Raw genomic sequence first — 26,847 nt, 5'->3', positions numbered from 1 at the left:
AGACCCATATATATGGTGCATACAAGAGACACACTTCAGACCTAAAGACACTCACAAACTGAAAGTGAAGGGATGGAAAAAGATACTCCATGCAAATGGCAATGAAAAGATAGCTGGGGTAGCAATACTCATAGCAGAAAAAATAGACTTTAAAACAAAAACTGCAAAAAGAGACAAAAAAGGACATTACCTAATGAGCAAGGGAACAATCCAACAAGAGGATATAACACTTGTAAATATCTACACACCCAATTTAGGAGCACCTAAATATATAAAGCAATTATTAACAGACATAAAAAGAGAAATAGACAGTAACACAATAATAGTAGGGGACTTTAACACTCCACTTACACCAACGGATGGATCATCCAAACAGAAGATCAATAAGGAAACATTGGCCTTAAATGACACACTAGAACAGATGGACCTAGTAGATATATACAGAGCATTCCATCCAAAAACCGAAGAATACACATTCTTTTCAAATGCACATGGAACATTCTCCAGGATTGATCACATATTAGGCCACAAAACAAGTCTACACAAATTTAAGAAGATTGAAATAATACCATGCATCTTTTCTGACCACAACGGTATGAAACTAGAAATCAACTACAGGAAGAAAATCAGAAAAGCCACAAATACTTGGAGATTAAACAAAACGCTACTGAACAACGACTGGGTCAATGAAGAATCAAAGAAGAAATCAAAAAATACCTGGAGACAAATGAAAATGAAAATACGACATGCCAGAATTTATGGGATACAGCAAAAGCGGTTCTAAGAGGGAAGCTTATAGCGATACAGGCCTATCTCAACAAACAAGAAAAATCTCAAATAAACAATTGAACAATGCACCTAAAGGAACTGGAAAAAGAAGAACAAACAAAGCCCCAAATCAGTAGAAGAAGTGCAATAATAAAAATCGGAGCAGAAATAAATGAAATAGAGACTAAAAAGACAATAGAAAAAATTAATAAAACCAAGAGCTGGTTCTTTCAAAAGATAAACAAAATTGACAAACCTTTAGCTAGACTCACCAAGAAAAAAGAGAGAAGGCTCAAATAAGTAAAATCAGAAATGAAAGAGGAGAAATTACAACAGACACCTCAGAAATACAAAAGATTATAAGAGAATACTATGAAAAGCTATATGCCAACCAATTCGACAATCTGGAAGAAATGGATAAATTCTTAGAACCATACAACCTTCCAAAACTGGATCAAGAAGAAGTAGAGAATTTGAATAGACCAATCACCAGTAAGGAGATCGAAACAGTAATCACAAACCTCCCCAAAAATAAAAGTCCAGGACCAGACGGCTTCCCTGGTGAATTCTACCAAACATTCAAAGAAGACTTAATACCTATCCTTCTCAAACTCTTCCAAAAAACTGAGGAGGGGGGGAAGCTCCCTAACTCATTCTATGATGCTAACATTACCCTGATACCAAAACCAGACAAAGACAACACACAAAAAAGAAAATTACAGGCCAATGTCACTGATGAACATTGATGCAAAAATCCTCAAAAAAATACTAGCAAATCGCACACAACAATACATTAAAAAGATTATACATGATGATCAAGTGGGATTTATTCCAGGTATGCAGGGATGGTTCAACATTTGTAAATTAATCAACGTAATACACCACATTAATAAAATGAAGAAAAAAAATCACATGATCATCTCAATAGATGCAGAGACAGCATTTGACAAGATACAGCATCCATTTACCACAAAAACTCTGAATATAATGGGTATAGAAGGACAGTATCTCCACATAATAAAGACCATATATGACAAACCCACAGCTAATGTCATCCTCAATGGTGAAAAGCTGAAAGCTTTCCCTCTAAGAACAGGAGCTAGACAAGGATGCCCACTGTCACCACTCCTATTTAACATAGTACTGGAAGTCCTAGCCAGAGCAATCCAGCAAGAAAAAGAAATAAAAGGGATCCAAACTGGTAAGGAAGAAGTGAAACTCTCACTATTTGCAGATGACATGATTTTATATATAGAAAACCCTAAGGAATCCACCAAAAAACTTTTAGAAGTAATAAATGAATATGGTAAAGTTTCAGGATACAAAATCAACATACAAAAATCAGTTGCATTTCTATACACTAACAACGAAGTAGCAGAAAGAGAAATTAAGAATACCATCCCATTTACAATTGCAACAAAAAGAATAAAATACCTAGGAATAAACTTAACCAAAGAGGAGAAAGATCTGCACACTGAAAACTATAAAACATTGCTGAAAGAAATTGAAGAAGACACAAAGAAATGGAAAGATATTCCGTGCTCTTGGATTGGAAGAATTAACATAGTTAAGATGCCCATACTTCCTAAAGCCATCTATAGATTCAATGCAATCCCTATTAAAGTTCCAACAACATTTTTCACAGAAATAGAACAAAGAATCCTAAAATTTATACGGAACAACAAAGGACCCCGAATAGCTAAAGGAATCCTGAGAAAAAAGAACAAAGCTGGAGGTATCACACTCCCTGATTTCAAAATATACTACAAAGCTATAGTAACCAAAACAGCATGGTACTGGCACAAAAACAGACACACAGATCAATGGAATAGAATCAAAAGCCCAGAAATAAACCCACACATCTATGGACAGCTAATCTTCGACAAAGGAGCCAAGAACATACAATGGAGAAAAGAAAGTCTCTTCAACAAATGGTGTTGGGAAAACTGGACAGCCACATGCAAAAAAAGGAAAGTAGACCCTTACCGTACACCATACACAAAAATTAACTCCAAATGGATTAAAGACTTGAATGTAAGACCTGAAACTATGAAACTTCTAGAAGAAAAATAGGCAGTACACTCTTCGACATTGGTCTTAGCAACATATTTTCAAGCACCATGTCTGAACAGGCAAGATAAACAATAGAAAAATAAACAAATGGGACTACATCAAACTAAAAAGCTTCGGCACAGCAAAGGAAACCATCAACAAAACGAAAAGACAACCTAACAATTGGGAGAAGATATTTGCAAACCATACATCTAATAAGGGATTAATCTCCAAAATATATAAAGAACAGATGCATCTCAACAACAAAAAAACTAAATCCCAATTAAAAAATGGGCAAAAGACCTGAACAGACATTTCTCCAAAGAAGATATACAGATGGCCAACAGGCACATGAAAAGATGTTCAACATCATTAACTATCAGGGAAATGCAAATCAAAACTACAATGAGATATCACCTCACGCCTGTCAGAATGGCTATAATTAACAAGACAGGAAACAACAAGTGTTGGAGAGGATGTGGAGAGAAGGGAACTCTCATACACTGCTGGTGGGAGTGCAAACTGGTGTAGTCACTATGGAAAACAGTATGGACATTCCTCAAAACATTAAGGATAGAACTACCATATGATCCAGCTATTCCACTGCTGGGTGTTTATCCAAAGAACTTGAAAACACCAATGCGTAAATATACATGCACCCCTGTGTTCATTGCAGCATTATTCACAATAGCCAAGACTTGGAAGCAACCTAAGTGCCCATCAAGGGACGAATGGATAAAGAAGATGTGGTATATATACACAATAGAATACAGGGGAAGTGGCGAGGGAGGAGGGCGAAAGGTATAATTTGGCACATGTGTGTGGTGATGGGTTGTAATTAGTATTTGGGTGGTAAACATGATGTAATCTATGCAGAAATAGAAGTATAATGATGTACACCCAAAATTTATACAATGTTATAAACCAATGTTACTGCAATAAAAAAAATAACACTCTTACGACCATACGGAAGATAGAACAAAAACTAATCAGGAATCAAAAAAATAAATAACTAGGCATTGTTTCCTATTTGACCAAGTGTTTTAAAATCTTTTGATATTTTTAATAAACTTCTGCCAAAATTAAAGTATTTTTTTTAACTTAAAAAGAAATTATAAAATGACATATGATTATGGTGCCAAAACACAATTGCTACTGTATTTCATGTTGATGCTCACAGTTCTTTAATTTCTACAAAACAAAAGTGTAACTCTTATGCTGATCAGCTGGTGCAAATTCGTGCAGTGCACAACCCAGGCTTAGCACAATGGGTCCACAAAATAGTGGACACTTGGGAAAAGAAACTTTATACAGGTGGGCATAACAGAGAGGAATCCTTGTCACCCATGATGATATTGCCACTGCAGTACAACAGTGTCAATTATGCCACCAGTTAAATAAACGGGGAGTTCCACACCCTTACCAAAGTCATATTCAAAAGGGCTTATTTCCCACTCATACCTGACAGATTTTATTGGACCATTGCCAAATTCTTGTGGATATATTTATGTCTACACTGCTGTTGATACATATTCTAGTTATTTAGTAGCTATGCTGGCTAAAGCAGCCACCCAACAGAGTGCCATAAAATTCTATGAAACACCAAGAGAAATTCAGAGTGACAACAGTTTCCACTTTACAGGTAAGTTGATTCAAACTTATACAAAAGAAAATCATATAAAATGGATTTACCATATACCTTATTACCCCCAAGTGGCAGGCCTCATAAACCAAATACATGGATTGCTTAAACAACAATTGAGAAAACTCAGTCATGGTTCATTAAAGGGGTGACACAACCATCTAAGTACTGCTCTAAATATGTTAAATAACAGGCCATTGGGCCCTAATGAGACTCCCCTGTCAAGGTTATTACCATCAAAGATTACAGAAGTGGCAGCCACTACCCATGAGCTTACGACCTTAACCTATTGGCCCATTGACTCATTCTGCTAAACCACCTTTTCGTGCCACGGCCAAAGTGGCTGGATTGGATTTATCCACTGTTTATTCTATTCAATTGCCCCGTAAGAAGCAATCTATAGTCCCCACTGGGATAGGGGTACAATTTCCCAAAAACACTTTTGGTTTGTTAAAAGGATGCTCTGGACTAGCTGCAAAAGGTATTGATATACTAGGAGGAGTCATTAATCCAGATTACCAAGGAGAAAATAAAATTTATATTATATAATGATAGTGACACAGTACTAACTATAAAATCTGAAAAACGAGTGGGACAATTATTGGTACTTCCCCTCCTGACTCCCAGTGTGTCACAAGGACAACCTCCAACAAAATTAACTAAAAGAGAAATACAAGGATTTGGGTCTACAGATGGATAAAAACCTGGAGCAAAGTGTGGGTGACACACCCACCCAATGCGGCTCCCTGTGCCGCAGAAGTAGTGGCCCAAGGGCCCCCTGCAACACTCATAGTCATGTATCCAGGAAGTAAACAATTATATCATGTTCCTAAAAATTCTGTTTCTTTACGTGAATAGATATTCCTGCTGTGTTCGCTATGCTATGCTGCAACTTCACGTCTGCTGCAGACCTCCACACCAACTAATGTCTCCGTAGGACAACCTTTGACCCTGCACTGCTGGACCAACTGCTCTACACCAGTGGGGCCTGTAACCTGGACTATAAATGGCTGAGAAGTTTGATCTCAGAAACATCAAGAAACTTCTCAGTATAAGCCTATATCTGATCAATCACACAAAACTAGTTATAATTTCTCTACTACCCTGCCTTCTGCTACCCTCAGTGATGCAGACTGGTCTGGACTTCTACAAGCTAATTTGTTAGGCCTAGGTGTTACCTTATCTAATGTTATCTTTGATGCTGTGCATGATTTGCAAGATTAAGTTACTAATACTTCATATTCCAAGGGATTGTTTGATTGGTTACCTTGGGGTTTGGGTCCTTTATTGCGAGATAGTTTTATAATTATTGTAGTCATTGGATTTTGGGTTCTTGGATATGCCTTGTGTACTTGTGTACAAAGTTCATTGTCTGTGCATATGGTGTCTTATGGTTAATGGAGACGGCCATGGCCGAAAATGTCTCGACATGAGTGCAGCCATGTTTGGCTGCTCCATTGACCTACAGCCACCAGCAAACAAAGAAATATAAAGCTGCTTTCTGTGTGGTGGAAACTGGCCCTTTTCCCGGAAACTGGCCTTTCTCCCACGGATTGTAAAAATTTCAAGGTCGTTTGGGCATCATGGCCTGGGGCAGACTGGCCATCTGTGCTGGGCTGGGATGATAACCAGGGAAAACAATGCACGTACACAACTGCCAGGCTGGGAGGATAGCCAGAAGGCTCAGTGCATGTATGCCACTGATAAACATTTGTGCATGGGAACACTGAATGCTTGCTCTGTAAACTCTGTAACTGCTTATATAAATGCTGGAAACCAAGGCCTGGTGAGAGCCTCAGCTGTGGAAGGGACACCTTGTCCAGGACGGGTGATTCCCGCCCAGCCGTGTCAATTAAAGGGACTCTCCCAGCAGTCGGGGGTGGATGTTGTGAGTAACCAATCTGATGTGTTCTCTTTTTGGTCAACATGGTGTTTCTCTTTCTGGTTGATTTGTGTCATTTCCCTTCAGTCGATCTGGTGTTTCCATTTCTGATCGATCTGATGTTTTTCCCTCTTATTATATGACCTATTCAAATCTGCCGCTATCTCAGCTGATCTGGCATTTCCCTTTCTGATCCAGCTGGTGTTTTTCCCTCTTATTATTAGACCTATTCAGATCTGTTTGCGGACTATCGCCTTTACTCTCCACTATATAATAAAATATACCTTCAGTCTATTTGTTTAGAGTGAAAAGTGTCTTTTACATCTCTGATCGAATCCCCCAAACCTCTCATAACAGCCCCGTGGCTTAGTGGTTAAGTGCACACGCTCTGCTACTGGTGGCTCAGGTTCAGATCCGGGCGCACACTGATGTGCTGCTTCTCTGGCCATGCTGAGGTGGCGTCCCACATACAGCAACTAGAAGGATGTGCAACTATGACATACAACTATCTACCGGAGCTTTGGGGAGAAAAAGGGGGAAAAAAAAGGAGGAGGATTGGCAACAGATGTTAGCTCAGGGCCAGTCTTCCTCAGCAAAAGGAGGAGGATTGGCATGGATGTTAGCTCAGGGCTGATCTTCCTCACAAACACACACACACACACACAAACCATCCACAGCTAAAGGCAAAAGAAATGTTGGTGGTGGGAAGAATCAGAGGCTTCAAAGGGAAAGAAGGCAATTCACACATAAAGTGTGCTCAAATTCACCAAATATGAACAGATTTGAAGCTCTAGTAGAAGGAAAAATGGTCTTCCTTTAAGCCCTGGCCGTCGCTGTCTCTAGTGTCTGTAAGATGTAGGTGAAGCTCCAGAACCACACAGCTTTGGCATTACATATATTTGTCTGGCAGAAAGACTTCAACGTAAAGTACTTTGAATTTAACAATTTAATACAGATGGCCATTTCTTCTTAAAAGAAATATTTGTTTCCTTAACTAAAAATAACAGTGAAATAAAGCATTAACAGAAGAATTTTGTGAATGCAAGGACAAGACAGGAGAACAAATTGCTGGGCAGACCTGTGTGGAGAAGGCTGCTTTTAGCAAAGTGACTCTCTGAAAAACACCTTCTCATGTTGCCTTCTGGTTGCCTCTCAACAAACTTCTGAGATTCATGTATTTTTAAGTTAGCAGTAGTCTTCAATACTTTTTTTCTATTTTGCTTGAATCCATTTCTTTCATCTCAGCATCTCACCCGACATCCACTGAATCCCTTATTAGAAGAATCTGAAAAAGGTTCTTCGTGCTGCATCTTTTCCAATTCTGTACTAGAATCGCTCAACTTCAGCGTCCAGAAACTATTCTGTAGAGACGTTGGTCGGGCTGAGGATAGAAAATTCCCCAGAGGTCAATTGATATCATGTGGCCCCAATCTCCTAACCTCTAACCACAGGGTTGTACTTCTGGCTTTGCCCGTCCCCAGCCTAAACCTGCAGGGTGTGGCTGGCCCCAGCCTGAGTCATGTCCTTAGCACAGACTATCAGCTGTGGTAGCAGGTGCCCCTGATGGATAACAAAGACCTTCCTACCTCTTGGGAAATTCCAAGAGATTAGAAGTTAACTAGGGAGAAATGTCACATCTCTCTTCAGGCGAGGCCAAATGTCTCACCACACACATAAAAACAATGAATCCACCAAATTCTCATTGAGCTAGAAGATGTGATATGTTTGAGAATGCACTAAATTTCCTTAATTTCAAATTTCTCGAATTCAGTCAAACTCTTGGTCAACAAGTAGTACATTTCTATCCAAGTCTTGTCAAATTCATTCTTAAGAGGTTGACTTGGTTGGACAAAGTAGCAGGGTCTTTGTTCTTCAAGTGTTCTCCGTCATGGTCCCAAAAGCTAAGGATGCTAATGTGTGAGGAAGCCTGGTGTTAGCTTTCATTGGGATGCTATTTAGTTCCCTCTCTTCTACCTAAACTTCTTCAATTTTTCTTTCTTAAAACCACATTAGAAATGTGACTTTTATTCAGCCCTGTCATATTTCTTCCTGACCCATTCAATACATTTTTGTTTACTGAATAAATACACGAAATTAATGACTAAAAGAATGATTAAATGGATGTGAATGAGTTAACTAATTAAAACATCAAGTAAGGATGCTATATAGGAGGACTCCCTCATTGGCTTTAGGTTTCAAAGAGGACACTAGTTGATTGAGTTATTTGCTGCAATTCTTCACCCCTCCCTGCATCCATGCCTTCTGCCTGTAACTTTGCATCAGCTCTCAGGAGAGGCAGAATCGACTTCCCTGACACTTGGCTTTGGCCTGGGTTATTTGATGTGCTTTCAGCAATGAGATGTTAGCAGAAGAGAATCAGATTAAAATGTGTAGGCCTTGTTGAACTTGCCCTCTTGTGCTTCTGTCATGGCTAAGAGAAGAACATGCCCCGGTATCCCCAGTGCCAGGGAGGATATAGGGGTGTGAAGAAGACCAGGACACGATGTACATCTTGCAGGAGGCCTCCTTCCCCCAGAGCACATGTCTGAGTTTTCCCTGTACAATGACATGTGCCTCTTTGAGCACATTCTCAGCCTAGATCTGCCTACCCACAGACACATGAATAACGAGTTTTGGGGTGTTTTGTTACACAGCACTACTACGGCAATAGCTGACTAACAGAAGGATAATTATTGAAAACAATTGGAACAGGTACCTATGACATCAGAAGTCCATCTTCTCTAAACTGGTTTATGACTGTCCTGCTTCTGCAAGTTCCAGCTCTTCCCTTCAGCTTTTCCCTTCAATGAAAAACTACCTATCCTCCCCTCATCTCCCAATTATATTTGAGAGGGTTGGGGTTTTTCATATTTATGTTGTATCTACACTGCTGAGTGATTTCTATCATGTGACAGGTTAATCACTCAGAGGTACAATATAATTACAGTCCTCAGATTCCACCTGGAAGAAAGTCAATCACACAAACACCGACTAGAATAACAGGTGCTCCACATACGTTTAATACTGTGTGCAAATGACATATGTATGTGTTTGAGGGAAGCCATTGGAGGTTGACACAGAACATCCAAGATCAAAAGTGGTTCTATTTTATCAGGCATTAAACCTCTAGAGCATTTTAAAAATAATTTTTATAATTTATTAAATTGAAAAAAAATTTAATTAAAGATGTATTAATTTGAATAATAAGCATTTTGTACTTTAACCAAAAAGAAAAAATGAAAATCAGGAGACAAAATAGGGAAATCAGAAGATGGCTAAACTAGATACGAATTAACATGAGCTGTTTTCAAACAGAGCAAATTCACAAGGATGACACCTGTCCCTTTCATTTTATTTTTCCAGACCTGATCTCTTACCACACTTCCTCGGGAGATCCGATGGGTTCATCTGGGTTGACAATAGCCGCTGGCCTTCCTTTTACAGCCCTGACTCCTTGTCTCCAGGTGGGCATCATTTCCCTGGTTGGAAGCTTCTCCAGTTGCTCTCTCTCTCCACCCCACAGGGGCTTCTGTGCAGAAGACGGCACATGTGAACGCTGTAGCTCTCCTTGCAGAACATGTGAAGGAAATGCCACCAACTGCCACTTCTGTGAAGGGGGCCTCGCCCTGGACCAGGGACCGTGACAGGAAACCTGCTCCAAAGGCACGTGTCTGTGCAGAGGTTGTGCAAGAGATGTGTCAGGATGGCACCCATGAGGAAACATGGGAAGGTACCTGGAGCATCCCGGGGGGTACGTGGCTCTGCCAAGACACCCCAGCTGAGGCCAACTCTCTGAGGGTGGGGTGTCCAAGCAGAACTGGGGGAACCAGTCTCTCTACTTTTCCTAAAACTATCTATCTCTGTGCACATCACTGAGGAAACTGAGGGTGAAAGTGTTTCCATTATGGATTCTGCAAGTTAAGACAAGAGCCCCTTTTTGCACCATTTCTTCCACACACATGTCCTGAGCACTTAGGGGGTGCCAAGCACTATCCCAAGTGCTACGGGAAACTAAAGACTCCAAGAACAGTGCTCTGGCTAGGAACTTTTCCTCTGGAATTATCTCCCAAGAGAAGCTGTATAATTTCCTCTCCAGAATAAGACTGGATCATTTAACTGGTGCTGTCCTGTCCAAAGGATTCTCTTGGTGTAACCTAAAGTGTTTTCTGGAATTCTCTCCCAAATTAGAGAATGAACACAAATAAAACATGCCTACAATGCATTTTTCATACTAATTTACCATGTGTGTTTCATTGCTCTACCCTACCAGTGAACGAAAAATCACCTAACCCAAGAATTCCTAAACTGCTTTCTGTATTAAACAAGCCTGAAGTGCTCAGTGCAACTTTAAAACCTGCTCCTGCTTTCCGGGATTTCAGAACAACCCCTCCAGCATCGCAGCCATCACTCATTGCCACAGCACTACCATTTTTTGCACCCTCAAGAGGAAGTTCATTTCAGGATGTAAACCTAGCACCGTCTAATCGGGCCACCATATGGGTCTCCTCTCCCAAGGCAGGGCTTGTGAGACGTGGTGGATGTCCCCCGGCAGGGTGGGGATGGGGCAACTGCAGGTACTCGCAGGTCAAATGAGGCAAAGTGGTGGGGACAGGCTAGCCCACTGCAGAAGGAGTGAATTCCTTTCTCCTGTCCCCCTGGGGTCACTTGCTGCTTCCCCCTCCCCCAGAGTGCACGTCTGATTCCTTCCTGTACAGGGATATGTGCCATCAGTCCTGTCCCCACCACTTCTGTGAAGATACGTGCCAGCGTGTCCCCTGCCATGAAGATTGTCTGGAGGGCAGTGGCCCCTCAGTGGACGGCTGTGACCTCTATGCTGAGGCGTCCTCAGTTCTCTACGATGGGCAATGTTTAGATGAGTTTCCAGCAGGAACTTACTATGATAAAGAGACTAAGGATTGCAAAGGTAAAGACTGGGTACACGGCCGAGCACCGCACCCCAGGGAGCCTCAGGGGATTATGGGTAGCTGCTGAGACACAGCAGGATCTGGGGTTGGCACAGTTCCAGCCCCAGAGTTGTCGTCCCAGCCCTTTCCCTACTGTTCAAGGAATCATACTGTGATTCTTCTCTAATTTATTATTTATTTTTAAAATGAATCATTTGTTACTTAGATCATGTAACTTTTATTAGCAATGGAGAATGCTGACCCTCCTCACAAAAGTGGCTGATCAAAAAGGATTCCCATGTGAAGGGCAACTGCTAAAACCCGAGGGGGGAGTGAGTTGTTCTTATTTGTTTGTCTAACAAATATTCACTGAGTGCCTGTTACATGCCAGGCCCTCCCGCAGGTACTGTGCATTCATAAATGAATACAAAAGTGGCCTTTTTTGTCAACAGGTAATTATATTTTCACAATTGTCATGTTAGCTATAAGCTCAAGGTATTCTGGGAGGTCAGTGGAGGACTGCAGAATAGGAGTTATGGTGGTGAAAAGGAGACAAACTGTGTGTGACCATGCTGCTGCAGAGTTGCTTATTACTATTTTGTTGCAGTTTGGGTAATTATAGCGAATCTTACTGATATCTCTGAGGTGGTTGTTGCAGGAAGGGCTCTCTAGATATTACAGAGAATGTGAAACAGCCATGTTTTCTCATTTTGTGAGAAGAATGCTCCATCCAGAGCTCCAGGGCTGTACTCAACTCATGGTCCCACACCCTTGGAACAGAGTCCTGGAAATTTCTGGAACAAATGAGGAAGGAGTGTGAAGACACTTTCCAGGGGAACTGATTCCCTAGAGGGGCGCCCTGGCCTCTCTCACTCTGTCTGCTGCCTCCTCCCTCCCACAGATTGCCACAAGTCCTGCCAGACCTGCTCGTCATCTGGGACCTGCACGACCTGTCAGGAAGGCTTGAGGGTGAACCACCATGGGGACTGAATGCTCACCAGGAATGTGCCCCATCTGAGTACCGGGAAGAGGGGGCTCTAGGATGCAAGCCCTGTCACGCTGAGCGCTTCCCCTGCCTGGGGCCCTCTGCAGACCAGTGTCACACCTGCCTGGGGACAGCCTTCTTCTCAGTGAGTTTCTTTTCCTCTGAGGAGCGCTTTGTCTTTCTCTCCATCTGAGAAACGACCTTGCACGATACTTGGTGCCCAGTAGATATTGGTGTCTTTCTTTTTAATTGTTTATTTCTAACCTACAGAAAAGACACAAGAGTGAGAACAGTACAAAGATCAGGCACATGTGCCCTTTCCCCTCTTCCCCAGTGTTCATCTCTGACCCCCTCTGCTTCATCATGTGCTTCCTCTCGGTCTCCCGCTCTCAATGTATTTGCAGACGTAACCCACAACATATTTTTTTCTGAACCATTTGCAGATACGTTACATACATCATGGTCCCTTTCCCCCAAATACTTTAGCATGTATTTCCTAAGAACACGGATGTTTTCCTACATAACTGCAGCAGTTGTCAACTCTAGAGAATTGAACATTGCTACAATACTTCAATATCCCATCTGTATTATAATTTTGTCAATTCCCCTTTAGGACAGGGTCCCATCTAGAGTCAGGTATTGAATTTAGTTGCCATGTCTCTTTAGCTTCCTTTAATCTGAAACACTGCCACAGACCTTCTCTGATTTTTATAATATTGACATTTTAGAAGGATACAGTCCCTATTCCTCCACTGGGTTTGTGTGAAGTTTCCCAGGATTAGATGGAGATTATGCATTCTCAGCCAGAATTCTTCACAGGTGATGTTGCGTCCTTCTGGAGACACATACGCTGTTCACCAGCCTCTCATCAGTGTTGTTCATTTTGGTCATCATTTTGGTCATCTGTGTTCAGTATGCTGTGCCTTTCTCCACTGTGTAGTTGTATTTTCCCTTGTGATTAATAAGCAGTCTGTGGAGAGGCACTTTATGAACATGTAGGTGTTCCGCTTCTCATCAAAGTTTCCCCTTGATTTAGCATCCGTTGATTAATAAGTCTTCCTGAACAAAGTGTGGCAGAGTCTGAGGTTGGCCACCTCCAGCAGACCCATGTGAAGGTTACAGCTAATGCGAGGCAGTGCCTCAGGTTTCCAAGGATGTCAAGATTAGCCTTAGCACAGGTATGGGAGACAGAAAATGAAACAAAACTCAACTCAGCTGAGTTGATTAGTGGATTAAACCAGAACTGAGACCTTAGCGCTGGTGTGTAACACAGAGCTGTAGGCCCCCAAGGGCTCGATACAGGATGGCTCAGGCCTGATCTTCTCACATTCTCCTGCCCTGCCCCTCACCACCACCCCACCAGGGTCAGCTAGTTATAAACTAGGTAATTCCTCTGGAGGTTGTGGTAGACTGAATAATGCTGCCCCTAAAATTTTCCACGTCCTAATCCCCAGACCCTGTGAATGTTACCTTACATGGCAGAAAAGATTTTGCAGGTGTGATTAACTTAATGGTCTTGATTTGGGAGGATTATCCTGGATTATCAGAAGGGTCCCTACAAGAGAGAGGCAGGATGATCAGAGTTAGTAGGAGTTGGGTTTGGAGAAGCCCAGTGAGGGGTTCTAGTCAGGGTGTTTGATAAGGTTGGGGAAATACGGAACGTGGACATTTCCATGCTGCACCCCTACCGGGTGGAGATGACTGACAAAAACTTGCACACCTTCAGTTTCGGGGGACACTGGAACTTCAAGGCATATGTCGAGTACCGTGGGTATGGGGGCTTCATCCAAGCCAGAAACACCCTGGGTGGGATAAAGCTCATATTATAGGCGAGGATGGCAAGGCCGTGGCCTGCAACATCAAGGTTTCTTTTGATTCAACCAAACTGCTGAGTGATGCCTCAATTAAAAACTGGCAGCAGAGAAGAACAAAACAGCTGAGAATAAGAGGCAGAGGAGAGGCAGAGAGCAGAAGAAAAGAAATAGAGCTAGAAGAACTGGAGGAAGAAAAGAGAGAAGCGTCGCAAGAGGGAACAGAAACAGAGGGACCATGAATTCCGATGGAATCTGGTAAAGCTTGAGAAGCTACAAGCAGAGGAGCAGAAAAAGCTCCAAGAAAAATATCAAAACTGGAAACGAAAAGCTGCTGCTGGCTCAGAGGAACCTAGGGTCCGTCAGGCTAATTTTGGAGCCGCTGAGCAGAGCCAAGGTACCGGCCGGGCGGGGCATGGCTGGGCTTGATCTTCAGCACAGAACCGCCTCTTCCTGCTCTGTGCACTTCTCTGAAACACTGAGCCACAGTCAGGGCCCCGTCTTTCCTCAGCTGGTTGCAACCATAACCAAAGAAATGTCTTAATACTGTAAGAAAAAAAGATACTAGGAAAAAAAAAAAACTTGGAGAGCGCACAGTAACAATTTTTTATTGTTTTAGAGTGACTCTCAGTAACATAAACATGAAATTACTCTTAGCTAGAAAGTGCTGAGACTAGTGGGCAATCTAAACTGACCTGCGAGTGGTCATGTGCAGGTCACACAAGTCCATTTCTTTTACGTATCTCACAGCATGGTCTATCAGCACTATCCAACAGAAATGTAATGCAAGCCATGCAGATAATTTTATATTTTTTAGTAGTTACATTCAAAAAAATAAAAATATACAGGTCACATTAATTTTAATAATATATTTACTTAACTAATATATCCAAAATATCATTTGAACATGTAATCAATATAAAATTTATTGAGATATTATACATTCTTTCTTTGTACTGTCTTGAAACCTGGTGTTTATTTTACATTCACAGCACAACTCAAGTTGGACCAGCCGCATTTCAAGTGCTCAGTAGCCACCTGCGGCTAGTGGCTAGTGTATTGGACAGCACATTTCTAATGTAGAACAAAGGCTTCACATGGTATTTTAGCAGGAGGCCACTGTCCTCAGATACAATCTTAGGCTGAATTCTATTATGTAAATTGATCAGGGCAGAGCTGCTCAGATTGAAACAGAGGAGGGATCTCAGAGCCCCATCTGATGCCCACCCCCACTGCCCCTCCCACCACCTCCAGGCAGTCTTTGCAAACTCTAGCATACAGTGGTTCCCACTCTTCACTCATCTGCTACTGACTCTCACCTTTGAAAGAATTAGCCTTCCAAACAAACTGCATTTAGGTAATTGTTAATTGTTGTCTCTGTTTTTCATTCCAGAGGAACATATAGTTGCTCCTCAAAACTTCTAACCAGGATAAGATAACAAAGAGAGAATACACTGAATAGTGGGTGGGGAGGGAGAGCGGTGGAAAGTTTGCCTTGTCATTGGCCACACCATAGTAAATATTGACTTTCTATTAGGTTTTCTGAAACACTGAAGGTATTTCTGATACCACCATTATTAGATGTGTGGGGCCTTTATTCCAACTAGTATTGACAGATAAAATACTGTATTTTAATTTGCTAAATAGGAAAACCCTAGTCCCGACCCCCTAATGTAGTGCAGTGGGCTAGTGGGGGTTGGGGGGCACCTGGTTTCTAATCAAGATCAGGTAACCACCATTGGGTAAGTTAATGTCTCTTAACGTCAGTCAATGAAAACAGGACACCACCACATTTTTAAGATCTTTTGGGTATTGGAGAAATTTTTAGTGATGTTGTAAGCACAGTCTGAAAATTTGTAAATGTCTTTAATTGGGTTTGAGATTTCCTGGGTGAATTCGGGATCATGGTTTTGAGCATTCCCAGTCTCAAAGTTCATCAATACATCCAGACAATGGAATGCTATTGAGAGATAGGAGCTGTCAAGCCATAAAAAGACATGGAAGAAGCTAAAATGCATATTGCTAAGGGAAAGAAGCCAATCTGAAAAGGCTACATTACTGTATGATTCCAACTATATGACATTCTGGAAAAGGCAAAACTATGGAGACAATAAAAAGATCAGTGGTTGCCAGGGGTGGGGGGCAGGGACAGAAGAATAGGCAGAGCACAGAGGATTTTTAGGGCAGTGAAAATATTCTGTACGATACTATAACGATGGATATGTGTCATTGTACATTTGTCCCAGCCCATGGAATGTACAACACCAAAAGTGAACCTGAGGGGAAACTGTGGACTTCGGGTGATTATGATGTGTCACTGTGGGTTTATCCCTGGTAACAAATGTACCATTCTGGCGAGTGATGTTGACAATGGGGGAGCTATGCATGCGTGGGGGCAGGGGGCATGTAGGAAACTCTGTACCTCCCTATTTTGTTGTAAACCTAGAACTGGTCTAAAAAGATAAAGTCTTTAAAAAAAAAGGTTCATCAAAAGTCTCCCTGAGATTGTATTCCAGGGATGACTGGGCATATTTGGGTGCCTTTTTAAGCCATAGTGTGTGTGTGTGTGCCTCCCCCTCCTGTATTTGACTTGAACCCCCAACAGGCCTGGCTGAAGCTTTCTATCTTTGACACTCATTTCCTTTGCCCTCCTTTCTTCACCGACCGCACACATCACCTACTGGTTAGTGAATGTTTGTGCTGTCTTCTGGTTTTGCAATATACAGATCACAAAATTTCGGGACAGGTTTTCTCTTGGGTGTTAAACCAGAATAAAGGGTTAACTCTTGTCTCAAAATATCTGCTGTCATATGAAGAAGAAATGAGGATACATGAAAGACACAGGGAAAATTAGCAACCTAAATATGTAATTTACCAACGAGATTGTATTTCGTGCACATTTGACCCCCCAGTAACGTCAGGGTGTCAAAAAAATACTTAAAAGCACCAAGGGGGTTAGGAGGAGGATAGCACACTAAGGCCTAATATGTCTCTCTGTTGCAATGGTTCCTCTAGGATTAGCTCATTCTTTGCCTTCACACATTTAACTTTTTATTTATCCTCCTCATAAAATTGTTTTAAATAAAAATCCAGGCTGTGGAACCGAAGCCTCCTAACTCGCGGAGCAGCCTCTCTCTCTCTGTGTGGAACACCACCATGGACAGACCCAGGGGCTGCTCTGCAGGGCTGAATTCATCCCGGGAGGGTCAGTCCAAGGGAGAGCAGACGGTGAGCTGTCCTGAATTTTAAGGAAATGCCAAAGCTCTCTTTGTAGGTCCCAAGGCTCTGGCAGATCCTTAGAAGCAATGATCAATGTAGGGCGTTCAACTTGAAAACACTAGAAAACATCCTGGAAATTAACAAACTGCCTTTTATGAAAGACTCTGGGTACCCTAAGTATGCAGATTTTGCAATGAATCAATGTTGAAGAGGTAAACGGAGTCCTGATTTGTCACCTAGAGGTAACGAGTAGTGCCTTTGGGGATTGCCCAGGATCGAGGCCTCAGCCAAATTGCTGCTGGTCTTCTGGAAAATGTAACCAACCTTAAGGCACAACTTTGTGACTTAACCGTTTAATTGCCTTTTTTCCCTCTTTTAATTTTTCTCTTCAATAAGAAAAACAAAAGCAAAAAACTCATACTTTTGTATATATGTGGTTGGAAAACAAAGTCTTTGTTTGGTTTTCTGTTTGCAAATAACTTGGAAATATTAAGAGAATCCTTGTAGACTGGAAATACACCAAGAGGCTCAGCAAGAGCTCGGAAGGTTTCAGTTTATAGAAAGTAATTTTAAAATTGGAAATAAAATAAAATCAGGAGCAGATGATTTTACGGGAACTCGCTTATTAACAGACTATTTCTGAGCACTTTTTATTTTATGTGCTCAGTGTGAACTCACAGTATGATAAGGGAGAGATGGTTGGGGAGGTTCCCCAACCAGGAATTGAACCTGGGCCAGGGCAGTGAGAAGGCCAAACCTTAACCATGAGACCAGCAGGGCAGCCTTTAGGCACCTGGAGGATCTGAATGGTTGTAGCTTCCTGACGAATTGTCCCCTTTATCGTTATGTAATGATTCTCTACTTGGTAAGTATGATGAATATAGCTACACCCATTTTCTGGTGTAATTGCACTCTTACAATCTTTATATTTTTGGATCCTTCCAAGTAGACCAAAGAGAAAATCTGAGGTGGTCTAAGGTTTAATGTTGTTTTAAACTACAAATTTCTAAAAAAAAAGTGAAGACAGAACCTGCCTACCGGGAAGGGATGTCGTTGGGTACAGCACCCAGTCAGGTCAGGCTCCCCGTCCCCTCCTCAGAAACCTGCCCACCTGGCTGATGACGCTGGGGGTCTAGGGGCCAAGGACAAGGCACCCCTGGCTCCAGGCCTCACAGAGAAGCTGGAGGCAGGGGTCCCTGGAGGAGGCGGGCCACACTCTGGCGGGATCTGGTGGGTCCTGGCTCGGCTTTGAGCAGGCTCTGACCTCAGGGACCCCGAGGAAAGCACTGGCGACACACACCCAGGCGCTCAGTGGCCTGCAGAGCCAGCGCCCAGGGGGGTGAGCTGTGGGGATGGGGCCTCCCAGTCCTGAATTGTCCCCGCATGGTGGCCCATCTGGCACCAAACACCTGCAACCCATGGCAGGAAGTCCCAGGTGCTAGAAAGTCCAGCTGGGGCGGCCGTTGGGGCCTCGCCCTTTGGTGACATCTCTTCACATACTGGGCTGGCGTGTGCCCCTGGTGCACCCTCTGTGACATGTTCCAAGGAGACATCACAAGTGTCAAGCTGAACAGTGCAGTGCCTGCCTGGCCCTGGGAGGAGTCAGAAGCTAAGGACAAGCTCTCCAGTTTCATACTCTATTCTCGGATGGTTTGGCACGTAGCAGCTCTATATGGGCAATTTCCTTTGTAAGTTTTGTCCCCCTCCCCGCCACCTTCCCCTGCGTGGCTGTGGTCACCTGGTTTCTCCCGCCCATGATGCCATCCTGCCTGGCTGGGACCACACCACTATTCCTGCGCCAATTCTCAGCCCTGGCTGCAGGCTGTTCCACCAGGATCCTTTACCATTTTCAATTGGCTTTTACATAGCACTGGAGAGGCAGTATCAGACCTAGCAAGCCACGTGCTACCTTCTGGGAATCCTCCCCTTGGTGAGCTAGAGGGACTCTTCAAAGAAGCCCGGGCAGTCTGCTTATGGGAGCAGACTATGAAAGTAGTCAAGGCTATGAAGCTGGCACCATCCAGTCACCTCCACCTTCCTTGCCCAAAAGAGACTGAGGTGAAGGCCCAAGAAGAGCTCAGAGAGGGGATGGCAAAGGATGAGGAAGACCATGTAGAGACCAAAGGACAAGATGATGGGAACAGGGGTCCCCATAACAATGGGGATATACCCTTGACATCTAGGCCCCTGGAGACCAACAGAGTCCTTACTTCCCTCAAGTGCAGTCCTGGACATCTGGATCTCCATTCCAAGCACCCAGAAGACAGCTGGAGTGAGAAGGCCCAGATGTTTCCAATAAGCTCCTCCTTGGAAAGCCATGTCATCACCATCTCATACAGCCCTGCTGGAGATGTCCTGCCTCCTGGGAAGCCTGATCCAGATGTAGCAGTGCTCTCTGACAAAGCCCATGCTGCTCCTGCTGCCGGAGACGTCAACAAAGGAAGTGCTGGGTGAAGACCATCAGCCCAGCCCTCCAGCTCACTGACGTCCGGAAAGGAGATGCAGGACGAAAGGCCTTCAGACGTCCCGTCAAGGAGCTCTTCTCCATGGTTTCTCCCAGCAGTAGGCCCTGCAAACAGAGAATCGCCATGCCACTTGTGCTGTCCCTGCCACTGCCATTGTGACTGCTGTGGGGCCAAGGTGAGCTGTCCCCACCTCCTAAGCTTCCTTGCACAGCTATTGCCAAAAACCTGGGCACCTTGGAAAAGAACACTGAGTGTCAGCAGAACAAGATCTTGGAGGATAAAACGAGGGTCATGGCAGACTGCAGTGCCACTCAGCCTGCCCCTTCCTCCTCCCAACCTGCCTCGGAGACTGCAGACTCCCTGCCCCTGGACACTCACACTTTACAGGTCCCTGCTCCTCCCAATGACTTGGCTGACCTGTCTGCCAGCCCCCTCACCTGTCTGCCCCTCCACCTTCCCCGACACCAAATACTGATCAGGAAACAAGATACACAGTCCCAAACTGTCCTCCTCCTGCTGTTCCTGATGATTCTTTAAGACCTAGTCCTGTTTTGGGAATTCTACTCAATGAGAATGGAGGCCCTTTTCATTCAGTCAGAGCTACAGCAGTTCCTATTTCTGGCCTCCCCACACCTCCTAGCACCTCTACCTTCTCCTTCCAGCTGGCCTCCAGATAAAAAGAACACCTGACACCCATGTGTGTAGATTCTCCCCCTTCTTTTCTCTTACCCACCCCTCTTCCAGTTCCTTCCACCTGGAACCCTGTGTTCACCAGCCACCCATCCCTTCTGTGGAGTCCCTTCCACCATCAGAGCCACAGCACCTGCAGGTCTGACCTCCCAGCCCACTTTAGATCCTGGTGTCATTGACATGGACACGACTCCCCCTTCCCAGGCTGGCATTTTCAGGTCTCCCCAGGCTCCAGTGTGAGATCTTTCCTGTTTCCCCAAGTTCATTGCACTGTGGAGCAGAAGCGCCCTGCAAAGGTACCAGTCTCCACCAGCCCATCTTCATTGATGGTTATCTTCCCCAGCCCAAGTTTTAATTTTCTGTTTGGCCCCCAAACCACCCCTCAGCCCACATGTGGGACCCCCGATGGGCAGCAGCAGACAGCCTCTCTCCCCAGTGCTCCTGTTCTCACCAGCCCACCCCTCGTGGCTCCTGCAGTCCCCTATGCTCCAGCAGGCAGCACCTCTGCAAACTTCAAGCCTGCCTTTAACACCGATGCCATGGATCCCACGCCTCCTTCCCAGGCTGTCATCTTCCAGTCTCCCCCAGTATCCAGGGAGAACCACTTCCCATTTTACACGGCGCTTCCTGGTTCTCAGAACACGCCACCCAGTGGCAGCACTGCCTCAGCCCACGTGTCCACCTGTTTACCTGCAGTCAGTTAGCAGACAGACCGCAATTTCTAACATTCTCTTTGACCCAGGAATCTCCTCTCAGCCCGCATTTGGGGCCTGTGATGGGCGGCAGCCCGACGACTCTTTCCTGGTGGGAAAACTGGCAGCCCCAGCACAAGCTGTAGGCCCAACCTCTGCTGCAGCCCGGCCACCCTGAGGCAGCATAACGCAACCAGGATTAGCAGGTTTGACATTGCCAGGTTCTGTGTTTGGCACCGCTGTCTACACCCAGCTTACCTTTGGTGACATCCCAGGTGTTCTACCCACTGGCATATCTACTACTACTGGCTTTGGAGTTGCCACCAGGATGCCCAGCACAAGGGAGAGTAGCTCACTGTCTGCCAATACAACTCCAGGCCCACTTGTGTTTCTGGGACCTGCAGCCCCTACAGATGGTGGGAGCTTTGGGGTCAGTGTTCCACCCCAGGCCTTACTCAGTCACAGGCATCCAGTGCACTCAACTTTGGGGTAGGACTGAAGGGGCACCCAGCACCACTTCTGGTCCTCCTTTTGGTCAGATAACCTGGGAGCCATGTGGCCACAGCATGGCTTCTGCAGTAGGAGGGGCAAGCACCATCCCTGCACGTACACGAACTTCTAGTTCCACGTTCACTCCAAGCACCCGGGGCCCACCTGTCAGAATCCAGGTGGTACGATGGGACGGGACAACACCAATCCCATGATTGGAGGACGTGGTATTCCTGCTTTCCATCAGTGCACCTGGGGTCCACCTGGCCAAAACACAGGTGGTGCAGTCAGAGGGAACATCATCTCACCTGTGATGAGAGGCCCCTGTGTCACCACCTGCCATCATAACACTTGGAGCCCATCTACCCAGAGCACAGGTGAGGCGACAGGGGATAGCACCATATCTGCTGTGACTGGATACACTATGGTCCCCCATCCATACAGAGCCCCTGGGGCCCCCTGGGCAAAGCACAGGTGGTGCAATGGAGGACAGCACCATATATTTTTAGAGAGAAACCTCTGCTCTCAGTCAAAACACCTGAAGGTTCCCCCCTGACGTTGGAGGTGCCAGCTCTGTGTTTGGAGGCTCCTGGTCAAAGCAACTGTGCGTGTGCTCAGGGCACAGCAAGTGCTAGCCTTGCCTCTGGGGCACCCTCATCACCTGCCAGGGCTTCATAGGAGCCACCAATCAATTCCTTTCTTCTATCACTAACCTCAACAACTAAGGAGCAGATCTTCCTCTGCAAACTGTGCATGACCAGGAACGGACTTTGCTCCACTGGAAAGGGACTCAACCCTTTCAAGTGACACTGAACCTGCTCTCTTCCTACAGCAGCCAGAGGACCACAACTCAGGGGTGTGTGTGTCTGTTGTCTGCATGTGTACATATGTAGTATGGGGTGTGTACGTGTGTGGGGAGTGTATACATGTGTGTGTGTAGGCTGTGTGTTTTGTGTCTCTGTGGGGGGTCTGTGCAGGATGTGTGTGTATGTGTGGGGGGATGTTTTATGTGTGTGTTTGGGAGGGTGAGGCACACGAGCCCAGGTCAGAACGACACCAGACTTGAGAAGCTCTAGTGTGGAGAACAGAAGAGAGCTGCACGTAGCATCAACCGTGCCATCCTTGATTGTTAACTTGGCTGACCCCAGCTCTGGGCCAGTTTTCTCTAGTCTGGGAACTGGCAGGATGCCCACCGCTGTTTACAGGGGCTTCCTCTCCCCCTATCCATTTGCCTCAATGGGCCCTTATCTTTCCCAGATTATGTGTATATTTATATTTATATATAAACCTTGTCCTTGTTAATCTGCCTCTGCTCGTGTCTTTCCTCTGCTGTGCAGGAAGAACTGACACACATGAATGGTGATGTGTTGAGCCAGACTTAACTATGCAAATGTCCTGTGTCCCGGTGACTGGGACGTGGAAGCAGCCACACACGATGATGGCACGTGCTGGCCCCTGACATGTGGGTGTTGAGTGTGAGGGGCGACACTCCAGGAGGAAGGAAGGTCCAGAGGAGAGAGAGACGGGGTGGCTCACCCTGCCTCTTCCCTCTATGCTGCTCTCTCCTCTCCCACCACCCTGAACTCACTGCAGCTGGATAATCCCTGATGTGGGACAAGAAACCACACTTTATGATTTCAGTTTTTAAATGTCTAAATGTCTTTTTGTGCATCTTTGTGTTTACTTTACACTTAGGCCAGTCATCCTCACACATTCCCACTTCCATTCCCAGAGAGGATGGATTTGGCATCCGGGTTCTTGCATCTAGAGAAATAAAGGAAGAAAGAGCTCAGGCCTGCTCTGTACTATTGAAAATTTAAGTTTACCTAGAATTTATCATGCTGCTGAAAAATGTCAGAAAAGATCCTCTTTAGTAACAGGCCTGGCTCTAATCTAAACCACTAAAATATCAAATCACACGAGTTACAGTTGCACCCAGTTCTGGCTGACCCTACAGTTCTGCTGGGTCTCCACCAGAAGTAATGAAGGTAAAATTCCTGACTTTGTGGAGCCTACATCCTAGTTGGAAGGGGACAAAAGAAACAATAAACATATGTAATTAACTGGTAGGTCAGCCAGTAACAAATGCTGTGGAAGACAAACCAGCAGATGGAGGATGGAGACTGTGGGCAGAGAGAGGCAGGGTTTTCGAGTTAAAGAGTGGACAGGACAAGCCTCACTGGGAAGAGGGGACTTGAACAGTCTAGAGGGAGGCAACTGAGTCAGATGTCTGAGGGAAAAGTATTCCAGATCAGGGGAATAATCACTGCAAAGGCCCAGAGGAAGGATGCCTGATGCCTCAGGGAGCAGTCAGTAAACTCATGTGGCTGGAAGAGAGTCACGAGTGGGAGGGAGGAGAGGAGGACAGAGAAGATGTGGCTGAATTCTCTGCACAACCATTTGTTGGTTGTGTGATCGCAGACAGTTGACTCAACCTTCAAGTGTCTCAGTGAGCTCGGTGCTTTATATGTGGCCTGTTTATCTTGCAAGATTTTTGGAAGGTTAAAATAAAATAATGTAGGGAAGTGATTTATAAGGCATGTTCTTATTGTTCTATACATAAGGATAGGTAAATAGACAGACAGATGAAGTGAGTGAGTCACGGACTGAAATCTTTTTTCGTTTTTTTTTTTTTTTTTGTGAGGAAGATCAGCCCTAAGCTTACATCCATGCCAATCCTCCTTTTTTTGCTAAGGAAGACTGGCCGTGTGCTAACATCCATGCCCATCTTCATCCACTTTATGTGGGATGTCGCCACAGCATGGCCCGACAAGTGATGCGTCGGTGTGCGCCCGGGATCTGAACCCAGGCCTCCAGCAGCGGAGTGCACGCACTTAACTGCTACGCCACGGGGCCAGCCCCACGGACTGAATTTTTGTGTCCCCTAACATTCATATGTTGAAGCCCCAGCCCCCAATGTGATGGTATTTGGAGGTGGAACCTTTGGGAGGTGATTGGGTTTAGAAGAGCTTGTGAATGTGGAGCTGCCATGATGGCATTGGTGCTGTTAAAGACAGCCAAGCTTTCTCTCTCCACCATGTGAGGACACAGCAAGGGGCTGGCTATCTGCAAGCTAGAAAAAGGGACCTCACCAGGAACTGAATCTGTCTTGATCTTAGATTTCCAGCCTCCAGAATTGTGAGAAATATCTGTGGTTTAAGCCACCCACCCAGTCTATGGTATTTTGTTAGAGCAGCTTGAGTAGACTAATACAGGTAGGTAGGTAAGGAGATGACAGACAGATAGATAGATGATAGATACACAGATGATGGATGGAGATGGAGCATATATATAAATGCTTACTGAGTTCTTGAAGGAATAGTGCTTTGATTGCCTTCACTAGGCTATTGAAATAAGAGATCCCCATCTTAATGGGAGCATGAAAGTGCTAACTTTTATGAAGTAAACATATGGAAAATTATAATAACTGAGCCTAACAACACACAGCACTAAGTCTAGTGCAACACTGATGAGATTAGCCCTGTAAGAACAAAGAGCGCCATCCCAGAGAGGCTGCCGGACTCCTCCAGGCACCTGTGGCCTGATCACTTCCTCTAAGTTGTGTATCACAGTCCAGAGGTCAAAGCCCCTGCTCTCTGGCTGCAGAGACTTGCCTGCCCTTTGCACTCAGAACTGCCTCTAGGAAGCAGGGCTGAAATTCAGTTTGCTTCTAATAGTCCCATACCCACTCTCTGCCATGCCTGTCAATATTATCAGGGACAAATTTTCAGGGACAAAATTCATAATTCTTGACATTTTTTTTTTAAAGAACTTCAAGCTAAAAATAATCCTGAAAAACCTTCAATGAGGAGCGATGTCAGCATCACGGTGCAGTGACCCTCTCCCCTTAGACTCTCCCCCAGAAGATTCAACAAAGAGGACATTCATATACCAACAGAGGACATTCACATAACACAAAAACCGGCTGAGAGACCCACGCAGCCATACATCTGAAGGTGGAGGTGCTGGACCCCCAAAGGAAGTGTAAGGAGGCAAGGAGAGATCCTCTCCCTCCCTCAATGGCAGTGACCCCAGGACTGCATGGTTCCTAGAGAGAGGGGGGGAGTGGCAGCCCTCTGTGGGAAAACCATCCCTCTCCAAGTTCCCTCACAGCCTGTGGGAGCCCCACATGGAGGTGACTGAGTTGTTGCAGGAGTGTCTTTATCAAGGTAGCACCCCAGGAGAGCAGACAGCGAAGGAAGAGCGAGAAGCCCCTGGGATCAGGCAGGTGAAAGAAAGTGTCCCTCCCCCAACCCAGCGCTCCAACATAGCCAGTCCGCCAGAGCACCCACAGATCATGGTAGGCTCAGAATACACAACTCTTAACCTCCACCCAGTGGTGGCAGGTGGAAGCTTTGTCCAGACACTATCCCTATACTTAAACACAAATCTATGCTGCCAAATAGTTTGAAAAAATATATTAAATCTCCAGAATAGAAGGAAAATGACAGGCACCCAGAAATCAATCCTTGAAGGCACAGAAATTTATAATCTAAATAATAGAGAATTCAAAGTAGTTATCATAAAAAAGCTCAATGAGTTACAAGAAAATACAGATAGTTCAATGAAATCAGGAATTTCTTCACAAAAGAGATGGAAACTATAAAGAAAAACCAATCAGAAATGTTGGAGATGAAGAACACAATGGAGGAGAGAAAGAAAAATCTGGACTCTTTAAATACCAGAGCCAACAATATTGAGGATAGAACTAGCAATCTAGAGGATAGGAATGCAGAAATGCTCCAGATGGAGGAGGAGAGAGAACTAAGAGTAAAAAGAAATGGAGAAATTCTCCAAGAAATATCTGACTCAATTAGGAAACGCAACATAAGGATTATAGCTATTCCAGAGGGAGAATAGAGGGAAAAAGGAGCAGAGAGCTTATTCAAAGAAATAATACCTGAGAACTTCCCAAACCTGGGGAAGGAGCTGGAAATACAAGTGAATGAAGTCAATAGATCTCTTAAATATATCAACATGTAAACACCCTCTCCAAGGCATATAGTAGTAAAGCTGGCAAAAGTCAATGATAAAAAATATTAAGGGCAGCGAGACAAAAAAAAAAATAACGTACAAAGAAATTCCTATCAGGCTCTCAGCTGATTTCTCAGCAGAAACTTTACAGGCTAGGAGAGAGTGGAATGATATATTCAAAATTCTGAAAGACAAAAACTTTCAGCCAAGAATACTCTAGCCCGCGAAAATATCGTTCAGATAGATGGAGAAAAAATAAGTATCCCAGATAAAC

General features: G+C 44.5%; 1 pseudogene; it reads left to right on the top strand.

The window, feature by feature from the left end:
* LOC147914340 (nuclear pore-associated protein 1-like) overlaps positions 1 to 21,814 on the top strand; it is a 47,137-nt pseudogene extending 25,323 nt beyond the window's left edge.
* The last annotated feature ends 5,033 nt before the right edge of the window (positions 21,815 to 26,847 follow it).

The sequence above is a fragment of the Ceratotherium simum genome, chromosome 20, assembly GCF_057802395.1.
Source record: "Ceratotherium simum simum isolate JZ-2026a chromosome 20, ASM5780239v1, whole genome shotgun sequence".
NCBI lineage: Eukaryota > Metazoa > Chordata > Mammalia > Perissodactyla > Rhinocerotidae > Ceratotherium > Ceratotherium simum.
This window is presented reverse-complemented; position numbering and strand designations above follow the sequence as displayed.